General features: G+C 38.1%; 1 non-coding gene across 1 annotated transcript; it reads left to right on the top strand.

The window, feature by feature from the left end:
* The first annotated feature begins 8,642 nt into the window (after nucleotides 1-8,642).
* On the top strand, nucleotides 8,643-8,746 carry LOC112730820 (small nucleolar RNA R71). Its single transcript, XR_003166628.1, has one exon. It is a non-coding gene; the product is annotated as a small nucleolar RNA R71 (small nucleolar RNA).
* Nucleotides 8,747-12,201: the final 3,455 nt, after the last annotated feature.

Raw genomic sequence — 12,201 nt, 5'->3', positions numbered from 1 at the left:
CAACACAATCCTAGGTTCGTTATGATTAGATGTTCAAGGTCTAAGTGCAATTGTTGGTATAGTTCTCAATTGATTGGGTCTAGAAAGTTGTTGGGATGCCTCATTGAGAATTCGCATTGCTTGCCACCTAGTCGGAACAATGATGATCAACTTAAAGACAGGTGTAAAAACAAGATTTGGGATCCCGGCATACAAGAGGATCAACTTTGGGAGCTCAAAGCTTGTAAGAAACTTCATCAAGGCTTGGTGAATGTGTTTGGAAATGTTGGAGATTATTGGAAGTCCAAGCATTGGTGGAAGTTTCAAGATGAGTTCAAGCACAAGCCACCATGACAAGGAGCTCACCAAATGTTTAACTTAAGGACTTTAACTAAAAGTGCTAGGTAGGAGACACCCCACCATGGTAAATTCTTTCTAATTTTCCTTTTGTTTAGATTAGTAATAAGTTATATTTTCATTTTTAGTTATGTTTATTTCGTTTAATTTATAGTTTAGTTGTTTATTAATTTCTGGAGTTGCTAAAAAAAGTGGCTGTCACGCGTGCGCGTGATCGACGCGTACGCTTCAACGCCCAAAAATGGACCATGCGAAAATAGTGCTGGGACGATGCGAGGGCGCGACCTGGACAGAGAGTTGTGCCAGGGCCGCGCTGGTGAGGTGCTAGGTGCATAGCCAACCCCACGCGTGCGTGTCACTGATGCGTACGCGTCACTTGCGTTTTTCACCAATCACGCGTAGGCGTCGACAACGCGCGCGCGTCTATTCAAAATTATGATTGTCCAGTAATTCAAACAGAGAGTTGTGCTGGAGGTTTGCCACAACAGTGCGTCTAGCACGCGAGTAGTCACGCGTCAGTTTTCGTTTTGGGGGCATCCATGCGTACGCGTGGACGACGCTCACGCGTCACCTGCCTGTTTCTGTTCTCATGCGTACACGTGACCTACGCGCGCGCGTCGCATTCGCGCCTTGTTTATGCCTTTCTTCTTCTTTCTTTCTCCTTTCTTCTTCTTTCTTCTTCCTTTCTTACATTCTTCTTCTCTCACTTTTCAAAAGTTTACTTATCATTTCTCCTATCCTTCATTCCCTTTTACAAATTGCATTTGCATACTATCATTCATTTCATTTTCACTTTGTGTATGTTTTTATTTTCTTTTCTAAGTTTGCTAATTTTCCATTGGTGTTAACTTTTCTTACTCAACTGTTGCATATTTCTTGCATTGTTTTGGGTGCTTCTCAACTTGTTTGCTATTTAGTTGACATGCCCCATATTATTTTCTCACTTTCATGTTGTAGCTACCATATAGTTGAAAACCTCATTATTCTTTGGCATTAGCCTACCCATATTTTATTTGTTTACATATCTTTGTTTTTGGGTTATTCTTCTTCCTTTTTCTCTTCTTTCAGGATGGCCACCAAGAAGGGGAATGGAAAACTTCTTATGGGTTGGACAAACAAGTTCCTAAGCACAATCTTTTGAGAAAGCGCATCAGTTGTAGCAACCTGTCCACTTGCACATCTCTGCATGTACCGAGGACGGTGAAAACTTTAAGTGTGGGGAGGTCGATACCGACTTTCGTGGGTTAGTTACTTTCTTTTCAATACCAATTCTTAGTTTTCTTTGTAGTTAGTTGTTGCATTGCATAATAGATTGCATGTGTAGTTAGTTGCTTGCATGTATGTACTGCTTGGTTGAAATGATGAATTATTTCCCAAGAAACTATTTTATAGCATTTCACTAATTTGAATTAAAATTTTTGTTAAACTTGCTTGAAGAAATTTATTTTGGAACATGGTCTTAGAGCTCGAACACACAAAACCAGTGAGCTTTTTGAACCTATTTGATTGGTTGCATTTTATCAACCAATACTTTGTTTTGGTGTGTGTTGTTCTCTCTAAAATTGTGATCTTTGTCTTGCTTGATTCTATATTTTCATTGTTTGATGTATGCTTGCACCTACGTGATTGAGGCCTTTGTTTCACTATAGCTTACATACCCATATGGCCTTATCATTTTCATTATCCTTTGCAAACCAATGTTGAGCCCTTTTAACCCCAATTGTTCTTTACTTTAGCTCATCACTAACTCTAAGTGAAAAACAATAATGTCCTTCATTTGAATCATTGGTTAGCTTAGACTAGTGAGTGTGCTCATGATCTAAGTGTGGAGAAATTGGTTTGGCAATATGTGGTTTGGGAATTGAGTATGTTAGACTTTTTTTGTGAAAATGTGAAAAGCATGTTGAGGGCATGTTCATGCATTCAATACCTTAATCATATGCATTGGAAAAAAAAACAAAAGAGGAAAATAAAAAAAAAGAAGAGAAAAAGAAAAGAAAAAAAAAGAGAGCAAATAATAAAAAGGGGACAAATGCCCCAAAGTAAATGGTGATAGCAATGCATATGTACTATACTCAGAATTGGGATGCATGAATATGTGGCAAAACATGGTTAATGGATAGTTAGGTTTTTGTATTTTGATGACATGGATTGTCTTAGGTTAGGTGGGAAGTTTGGGTTAATCAAGGATTCAGATTTTAGTCCACTGACCAAATACATTCCTACCTTGACCCTAACCCCATTACAATCCTTAAAAGATCTCTTGATATGTGTATTTGTGCATTAAATTTTTGTTGATTGGTAGAAGAAGAGCAAGCCTTAGAAAGCAAGGTTAGTAGAAAATTGAGAGAGTCGAACATTAAACACTTGAGTGATTAGAGTGTATACACTTCTAGTGAGGGTTCGATGCTCGATTCTTTATTCTCCGCTTTCACGAGCTTTCTTCTTACAAGTCTATTTGTATTTCTTTTTATGATTTGAATTAGTGAGATCCAGTTCATATTTGTTCTTGAAAGGTTTATTTATTTTTAGCCAAGTAGGTAAAAGTATTTTGCATTTAGTTGCATTCATATAGATAGGTTGCATTTAATAATTTCTACCATTCATCTTCACTCTTTTGGTTCTCTTGAGCTTAGCATGAGGACATGCTAATGTTTAAGTGTGGGGAGATTGATAAACCGCTATTTTACGGTTTATTTTGTATTGAATTGAGTGGATTTTATCCATTATTCTCACACTTATTGGTGCACGAAATTGTGATCTCCAGGCTCGAACAAATCCTGGTAATGGCTCCAAAGCTTGGTGCTCTGATCTTAATTCATAATTGTCACAACTTCGATACAACTAACCAGCAAGTGCACTGGGTCGTCCAAGTAATACCTTACGTGAGTAAGGGTCGAATCCCACGGAGATTGTTGGTATGAAGCAAGCTATGGTCACCTTGCAAATCTCAGTTAGGCAGATATAAATGGATAATGGTGTTTTCGAATTTAATATAATAAAATAGGGATAGAGATACTTATGTAAATCATTGGTAGGAATTTCAGATAAGCGAATGGAGATGCTTTTCGTTCCTTTGAACCTCTGCTTTCCTGCTATCTTCATCCAATCAGTCTTACTCCTTTCCATGGCTGGCTTTATGCAAGGGCATCACCGTTGTCAGTGGCTACATCCCCTCCTCTCAGTGAATAATATGCTCACGCACCCTGTCACGGCACGGCTATTCATCTGTCGGTTCTCGATCATGCTGGAATAGGATTCACCCTCCTTTTGCGTCTGTCACTAACGCGCAACAATCGCGAGTTTGAAGCTCGTCACAGTCATTCAATCATTGAATCCTACTCGAAATACCACAGACAAGGTTTAGACTTTCCGGATTCTCTTGAATGCCGCCATCATTCTAGCTTACGCCACGAAGATTCTGGTTAGGAGATCTAAGAGATATTCATTCTAGCTTATTTCATGTAGAACGGAAGTGTTTGTCAGGCACGCGTTCATAAGGGAGAAGGATGATGAGCGTCACACATAATCATCACCTTCATCACGTTCTTGGGTGCGAATGGATATCTTAGAAGTGAAATAAGAAGAATTGAATAGAAAACAGTAGTACTTTGCATTAATCTTTGAGGAACAGCAGAGCTCCACACCTTAATCTATGGAGTGTAGAAACTCTACCGTATGAAAATACATAAGTGAAGGTCCAGGCATGGCCGAGATGGCCAGCCCCCAAAACATGATCAAAGGATCATAAGGTAATCCAAAGATGCCTAATACAATAGTAAGAGGTCCTATTTATAATAAACTAGCTACTAGGGTTTACATGAGTAAGTATTTGATGTATAAATCCACTTCCGGGGCCCACTTGGTGTGTGTTTGGGCTGAGCTTAAGTGTTGCACGTGCAGAGGCCATTTGTGGAGTTGAACGCCAGTTTCTGTGCCAGTTTGGGCGTTCAACTCTGGTTTTGGATCCTTTTCTGGCGCTGGACGCCAGATTTGGGCAGAAGGCTGGCGTTGAACGCCAGTTTACGTCGTCAATTCTGGGCCAAAGTATAGACTATTATATATTGCTGGAAAGCCCTGGATGTCTAATTTCCAACGCAATTAGAAGCGCACCATTTCGAGTTCTGTAGCTCCAAAAAATCCACTTTGAGTGCAGGGAGGTCAGAATCCAACATCATCAGCAATCCTTCTTCAACCTCTGAATCTGATTTTTGCTCAAGTCCCTCAATTTCAGCCAGAAAATACCTGAAATCACAGAAAAACACACAAACTCATAGTAAAGTCCAGAAATGTGAATTTAACACAAAATCTATTAAAAACATCCCTAAAAGTAACTAGATCCTACTAAAAACATACTAAAAACAATGTCAAAAAGCGTATAAATTATCCGCTCATCACAACACCAAACTTAAATTGTTGCTTGTCCCCAAGCAACTGAAAATCAAAATAGGATAAAAAGAATAGAATATACTATAAATTCCAAACTATCAATGAAACAGAGCTTCAATCATATGAGCGGGACTTATAGCTTTTTGCCTCTTGAATAGTTTTGGCATCTCACTTTATCCATTGAGGTTCAGAATGATTGGCATCTATAAGAACTCAGAGTTCAGATAGTGTTATTGATTCTCCTAGTTCAGTATGATGATTCTTGAACACAGCTATTTTATGAGTCTTGGCCGTGACCCTAAGCACTTTGTTTTCCAGTATTACCACCGGATACATAAATGCCACAGACACATAATTGGGTGAACCTTTTCAGATTGTGACTCAACTTCGCTAAAGTCCCCAATTAGAGGTGTCCAGGGTTCTTAAGCACACTCTTTTTTTTTTTTTTTGCTTTGGACCTTGACTTTAACCGCTCAGTCTCAAGTTTTCACTTGACACCTACACGCCACAAGCACATGGTTAGGGACAGCTTGGTTTAGCCGCTTAGACCAGGATTTTATTCCTTTAGGCCCTCCTATCCACTGATGCTCAAAGCCTTGGGATCCTTTTTATTTGCCCTTGCCTTTTGGTTTTAAGGGTTATTGGCTTTTTGCTCTTGCCTCTTGGTTTTAAGAGCTTTGGCTTTTTCTGCTTGCTTTTTCTTTTTCTTTCTATATATTTTTTTTTTCGCCATTTTTTTTTCTGCAAGCTTTGTTCTTTGCTGCTTTTTCTTGCTTCAAGAATCATTTTTATGATTTTTCAGATTATCAAATAACATGTCTCCTAGTCATCATTCTTTCAAGAGCCAACATATTTAACATTCTTAAACAACAACTTCAAAAGACATATGCACTGTTCAAGCATACATTCAGAAAACAAGAAGCATTGTCACCACATCAATATAATTAAACTAAGTTCAAGGATAAATTCGAAACTCATGTACTTCTTGTTCTTTTGAATTAAAATATTTTTCATTTAAGAGAGGTGATGGATTCATAGGACATTTATAACTTTAAGACATAGTTACTAACTACTAATGATCATGTAATGAAGACACAAACACAGATAAGCACATAACATAGAAAACGAAAAACAGAAGAAATAAGAACAAGGAATGAATCCACCTTAGTAATGGTGGCGTTTCCTTCTTGAGGAACCAATGATGTCCTTGAGCTCTTCTATGTCTCTTCCTTGTCTTTGTTGCTCCTCCTTCATTGCTTTTAGATCTTCTCTGATTTCATGAAGGATGATGGAGTGCTCTTGATGTTCCACCCTTAGTTGCTTCCAATAATTGTGTGGAAGAAAATGTATCCCCTGAGGTATCTCAGGGATCTCTTGATTTGCAGTCAAATGTTCTACCACTGAGCTATAGACCCTTGATGGAAGCTTTTGTCTTCCCTTTCCTCTTTCTAGAGGTTTCTCTGGCCTTAGGTGCCATCAATGGTTATGGAAAAAATAAAAAAGCTATGCTTTTACCACACCAAACTTAGAATGTTGCTCGCCCTCGAGCAAAAGAAGAAAGAATAGAAGAATAAGAAGAAGATATGGAGGAGATGGAGGGAGATGTGTATTCGACCATATGGGTGGGATTGGGTGGGAAAGAGATGTTGAATTTTGAAGGAAAGTGGGTGTTTGGATGTGAGTGGTAAAGAGTTAATAGGGAAGAGTGTTTATTGGGAATAGAGGATGATTGAGAAGAGAGAAGAGAGTGAGTGGAGGTAGTGGGGATCCTGTGGGGTCCACAGATCCTGAGGTGATTCTGTGAGGTCCACAGATCTTGAGGTGTCAAGGCATTTACATCCCTGCACCAAGTTAGGCATGCAAAATGCCCTTGCACACAACTCTGGGCGTTCAGCGCCAGGTTGGTGCCCATTTTGGGCGTTCAATGCCCATTTGCTGCCATTTCTGGCGTTGAACGCCAGAACCATGCTTGTTCTGGGCGTTCAGCGCCAGAACTATGCTCTGTTCTGGCGTTTGAACGCCAGACAGATGCTCCTCCAGGGTGTGATTTTTCTTCTGCTGTTTTTGATTCCGTTTTTGAATTTTTTGTTTATTTTGTGACTCCACATGATCATGAACCTAAGAAAACATGAAAAACAATAAAAATAAGAATTAGATAAACATTGGGTTGCCTCCCAACAAGCGCTTCTTTAATGTCAATAGCTTGACAGTGGGCTCTCATGGAGCCTCACAGATGTGCAGAGCATTGTTGAAACTCTCCAACACCAAACTTAGAGTTTGGATATGGGAGTTCAACACCAAACTTAGAGTTTGGTTGTGGCCTCCCAACACCAAACTTAGAGTTTGACTATGGGGGCTCTGGTTGACTCTGCTTGGAGAGAAGCTTTTTCTGCTTCCTCCCCATGGTTGCAGAGGGAGATCCTTGAGTTTTAAACACAAGGGAGTTCTCATTCCATTGAAGGAATATTTCACCTCTGTCAACATCAATCACAGCTCTTGCTGTGGCCAGGAAAGGTCTTCCTAGGATGATGGATTCATCCTCTTCCTTTCCAGTATCCAGGACTATGAAATCAACAGGGATGTAAAGGCCTTCAACCTTTACTAACACGTCCTCTACTTGTCCATAAGCCTGTTTTCTAGAGCTGTCTGCCATCTCTAATGAGAATTTAGCAGCTTGCACCCCATAGATTCCCAGTTTCTCTATTATAGAGAGGGGTATGAGGTTTATTCCTGAACCAAGGTCACACAGAGCCTTAAAGATCATGGTGCCTATGGTACAGGGTATTATGAACTTTCCAGGATCCTGTCTCTTCTAAGGCAATGTCAGTTGATCCAGATCACTTAGTTCATTGATGAACAAGGGAGGTTCAACTTCCCAAGCATCAATGCCAAATAATTTGGCATTCAGCTTCATGATTGCACCAAGAAACTTGGCAGTTTGCTCTTCAGTGACATCCTCATTCTCTTCAGAAGAGGAATACTCATCAGAGCTCATGAAGGGTATAAGGAGGTTCAATGGAATCTCTATGGTCTCTAGATGAGCCTCAGAGTCCTTTGGTTCCTCAGAGGGAAGCTCCTTATTGATCACTGGATGTCCCAGGAGGTCTTCCTCCTTGGGATTCACGTCCTCTCCTCTCCTCACAGGTTCGGCCATGGTGCTTATGTCAATGGCCTTGCACTCTCCTTTTGGGTTCTCTTCTGTATTGCTTGGGAGAGTACTAGGAGGGATTTCAGTGATCCTTTTACTCAGCTGGCCCACTTGTGCTTCCAGATTTCTAATGGAAGACCTTGTTTCATTCATGAAACTTACAGTGGCCTTAGATAGATCAGAGACTAGATTTGCTAAATTAGAAGCATTTTGTTCAGAGTTCTCTGTCTGTTGCTGAGTTGATGATGGAAAAGGTTTGCTATTGCTAAACCTGTTTCTTCCACCATTATTAAAGCCTTGTTGGGGCTTTTGATCCTTCCATGAGAAATTTGGATGATTTCTCCATGTTGAGTTATAGGTGTTTCTATAAGGTTCACCTAAGTAGTTCACCTCTGCTATTGCAGGGTTCTCAGGATCATAGGCTTCTTCTTCAGAAGATGCCTCTTGAGTACTGTTGGATGCAGCTTGCATTCCATGCAGACTCTGAGAAATCATATTGACTTGCTGAGTCAATATTTTGTTCTGAGCCAATATGGCATTCAGAGTATCAACTTCAAGAACTCCCTTCTTCATAGGCGTCCCATTGCTTACAGGATTCCTTTCAGAAGTGTACATGAACTGGTTATTAGCAACCATGTCAATGAGTTCTTGAGCTTCTGCAGGCGTTTTCTTTAGGTGAATGGATCCACCTGCAGAGGTATCCAATGACATCTTAGATAACTCAGACAGACCATCATAGAATATATCCAGGACGGTCCATTCTGAGAGCATGTCAGAAGGACACTTTTTGGTCAACTGTTTGTATCTTTCCCAAGCTTCATAGAGGGATTCACCTTCTTTCTGTCTGAAAGTTTGAACATCAGCTCTAAGCTTGCTCAGCTTTTGAGGAGGAAAGTACTTGGCTAAGAAAGCCGTGACCAGCTTATCCCAAGAGTTCAGGCTGTCTTTGGGTTGAGAATCCAACCATAATCTAGCTCTGTCTCTTACAGCAAAAGGGAAAAGCATGAGCCTGTAGACTTCAGGATCTACTCCATTAGTCTTAACAGTATCACATATCTGCAAGAATTCAGTTAAGAACTGAAAAGGATCTTCAGATGGAAGTCCATGAAACTTGCAGTTCTGCTGCATCAGAGAAACTAATTGAGGTTTTAACTCAAAGTTGTTTGCTCCAATGGCAGGAATGGAGATGCTTCTTCCATGTAAATTGGAATTAGGTGCAGTAAAGTCACCAAGCATCTTCCTTACATTATTATTATTTTCGGCTGCCATCTCTTCTGCCTGTTCGAAAATTTCTGAAAGGTTATCTCTGGATTGTTGTATTTTAGCTTCTCTTAATTTTCTCTTCAGAGTCCTTTCAGGTTCTGGATCTGCTTCCACAAGAATGTTCTTATCCTTGCTCCTGCTCATATGACAAAGAAGAAGGCACAGAAAAATAATAATAATAATGGAGATCCTTTATACCACAGTATAGGGATTCCTGTGTGAGTGGAAGAAGAGGGGGAGACAAAGAATGTAATGTAATGGAAGAAACACATCTGTGAGGAGGGTTGAGATGCGAGATAAGATGTTAGGATATGAATGAATAAATAGAATAAGATGGGAGAGAGAGAATTTTCGAAAATATTTTTGAAAAAGAGTTAGTGATTTTCGAAAATAGTTTTTGAAAAATGTTAGTAATTTTCGAAAATTTTTGAAATCAAAAATAAAAAATAAAAATAATTAGTTAATTAAAAAGAAATTTTTGAAAAAGAGGGAGATATTTTCGAAAATTAGAGAGAGAGAGTTAGTTAGGTAGTTTTGAAAAAGTTAAGAAACAAACAAAAAGTTAGTTAGTTAGTTGAAACAAATTTTGAAAAGATAAGAAGATAGGAAGTTAGAGAGGATATTTTGAAACCAACTTTTTGAAAAAGATAAGATAAGAAGATATTTTTGAAAAGATATGATAGAAATTAGTTTTGAAAAAGATTTGATTTTTAAAATCACAATTAATGACTTGATTCACAAGAAATCATAAGATATGATTCTAGAACTTAAAGTTTGAATCTTTCTTAACAAGCAAGTAACAAACTTGAAATTTTTGAATCAAAACATTAATTGTTATTGTTATTTTCGAAAATTTGGTATAAAAATAAGAAAAAGATTTTTGAAAAATATTTTTGAAATTTTCGAAAATAACTAAGAATTTTGAAAAAGATTTGATTTTTGAAAAAGATTTTGAAAAAGATAAGATTTTCAAATTGAAAATTTGATTTGACTCATGAGAAACAACTTGATTTTAAAAATTTTTTAAAAAGTCAACTCAAATTTTCGAATTTGATGAGAGAAAAAGGGAAAGATATTTTTTTTATTTTTTGAATTTTTATGAAAACATGAAAAATATGCAATGCATGAAATTTTTAGATCAAAACAATGAATGCATGCAAGAATGCTATGAATGTCAAGATAAACACCAAGAACACTTTGAATGTCATGATGAACATCAAGAACATATTTTTGAAAAATTTTTAATGCAAAGAAAACATGCAAGACACCAAACTTAGAATTCTTTAATGCTTAGACACTAAGAATTCAAGAATGCATATGATAAACATGAAAAGACACAAAACAAAAATTCATCAAGATCAAACAAGAAGACTTACCAAGAATAACTTGAAGATCATGAAGAACTCTATGAATGCATGATATTTTCGAAAAAATGCAAGATGCATATGCAAGTGACACCAAACTTATAACATGACTCAAGACTCAAACAAGAAACACAAAAATATTTTTTATTTTTATGATTTTCTAATTTTTTTGGATTTTTATTTTATATTTTTCGAAAAAATCTTTTGAAAAAGAAAATAAGGATTCCAAAATTTTTAATATGAATTCCAGGAATCTTGCCATGTTAGTCTTAAAGCTCCAATCAAAGGGTCTGGCATGGCTTAACAGCCAGCCAAGCTTTAGCATATAATTACATGGGCTGGAGTGATTAGTTGAATACCAATCCCAAAGTAGTTTGGGTATGGCTTTACAGCCAGATATGATTCAACATATTTCATGAAACACTAGAATTCATTCTTAAAAATTTTGAAGCCATAGAATAATTTATTTTTGAAAACATTTTAATTTTTTTTTCGAAAACAGATGAGAAGTTTTTAGAAATATTTTTGAAAAATTTTTGGAAATAAAATAAAAAGAAAATTACCTAATCTGAGCAACAAGATAAACCGTTAGTTGTCCAAACTCGAACAATCCCCGGCAACGGCGCCAAAAACTTGGTGCACGAAATTGTGATCTCCAGGCTCGAACAAATCCTGGTAATGGCTCCAAAGCTTGGTGCTCTGATCTTAATTCATAATTGTCACAACTTCGATACAACTAACCAGCAAGTGCACTGGGTCGTCCAAGTAATACCTTACGTGAGTAAGGGTCGAATCCCACGGAGATTGTTGGTATGAAGCAAGCTATGGTCACCTTGCAAATCTCAGTTAGGCAGATATAAATGGATAATGGTGTTTTCGAATTTAATATAATAAAATAGGGATAGAGATACTTATGTAAATCATTGGTAGGAATTTCAGATAAGCGAATGGAGATGTTTTTCGTTCCTCTGAACCTCTGCTTTCCTACTATCTTCATCCAATCAGTCTTACTCCTTTCCATGGCTGGCTTTATGCAAGGGCATCACCGTTGTCAGTGGCTACATCCCCTCCTCTCAGTGAATAATATGCTCACGCACCCTGTCACGGCACGGCTATTCATCTGTCGGTTCTCGATCATGCTGGAATAGGATTCACCCTCCTTTTGCGTCTGTCACTAACGCCCAACAATCGCGAGTTTGAAGCTCGTCACAGTCATTCAATCATTGAATCCTACTCGGAATACCACAGACAAGGTTTAGACTTTCCGGATTCTCTTGAATGCCGCCATCATTCTAGCTTACGCCACGAAGATTCTGGTTAGGAGATCTAAGAGATATTCATTCTAGCTTATTTCATGTAGAACGGAAGTGTTTGTCAGGCACGCGTTCATAAGGGAGAAGGATGATGAGCGTCACACATAATCATCACCTTCATCACGTTCTTGGGTGCGAATGGATATCTTAGAAGCGAAATAAGAAGAATTGAATAGAAAACAGTAGTACTTTGCATTAATCTTTGAGGAACAGCAGAGCTCCACACCTTAATCTATGGAGTGTAGAAACTCTACCGTATGAAAATACATAAGTGAAGGTCCAGGCATGGCCGAGATGGCCAGCCCCCAAAACGTGATCAAAGGATCATAAGGTAATCCAAAGATGCCTAATACAATAGTAAGAGGTCCTATTTATAATAAACTAGCTA

Source organism: Arachis hypogaea, chromosome 12, assembly GCF_003086295.3.
Source record: "Arachis hypogaea cultivar Tifrunner chromosome 12, arahy.Tifrunner.gnm2.J5K5, whole genome shotgun sequence".
In the NCBI taxonomy this organism is placed as follows: Eukaryota; Viridiplantae; Streptophyta; class Magnoliopsida; order Fabales; family Fabaceae; genus Arachis; species Arachis hypogaea.
Note: the sequence above shows the minus strand (reverse complement) of the source record. Positions and strands in the feature narration are given on the sequence as shown.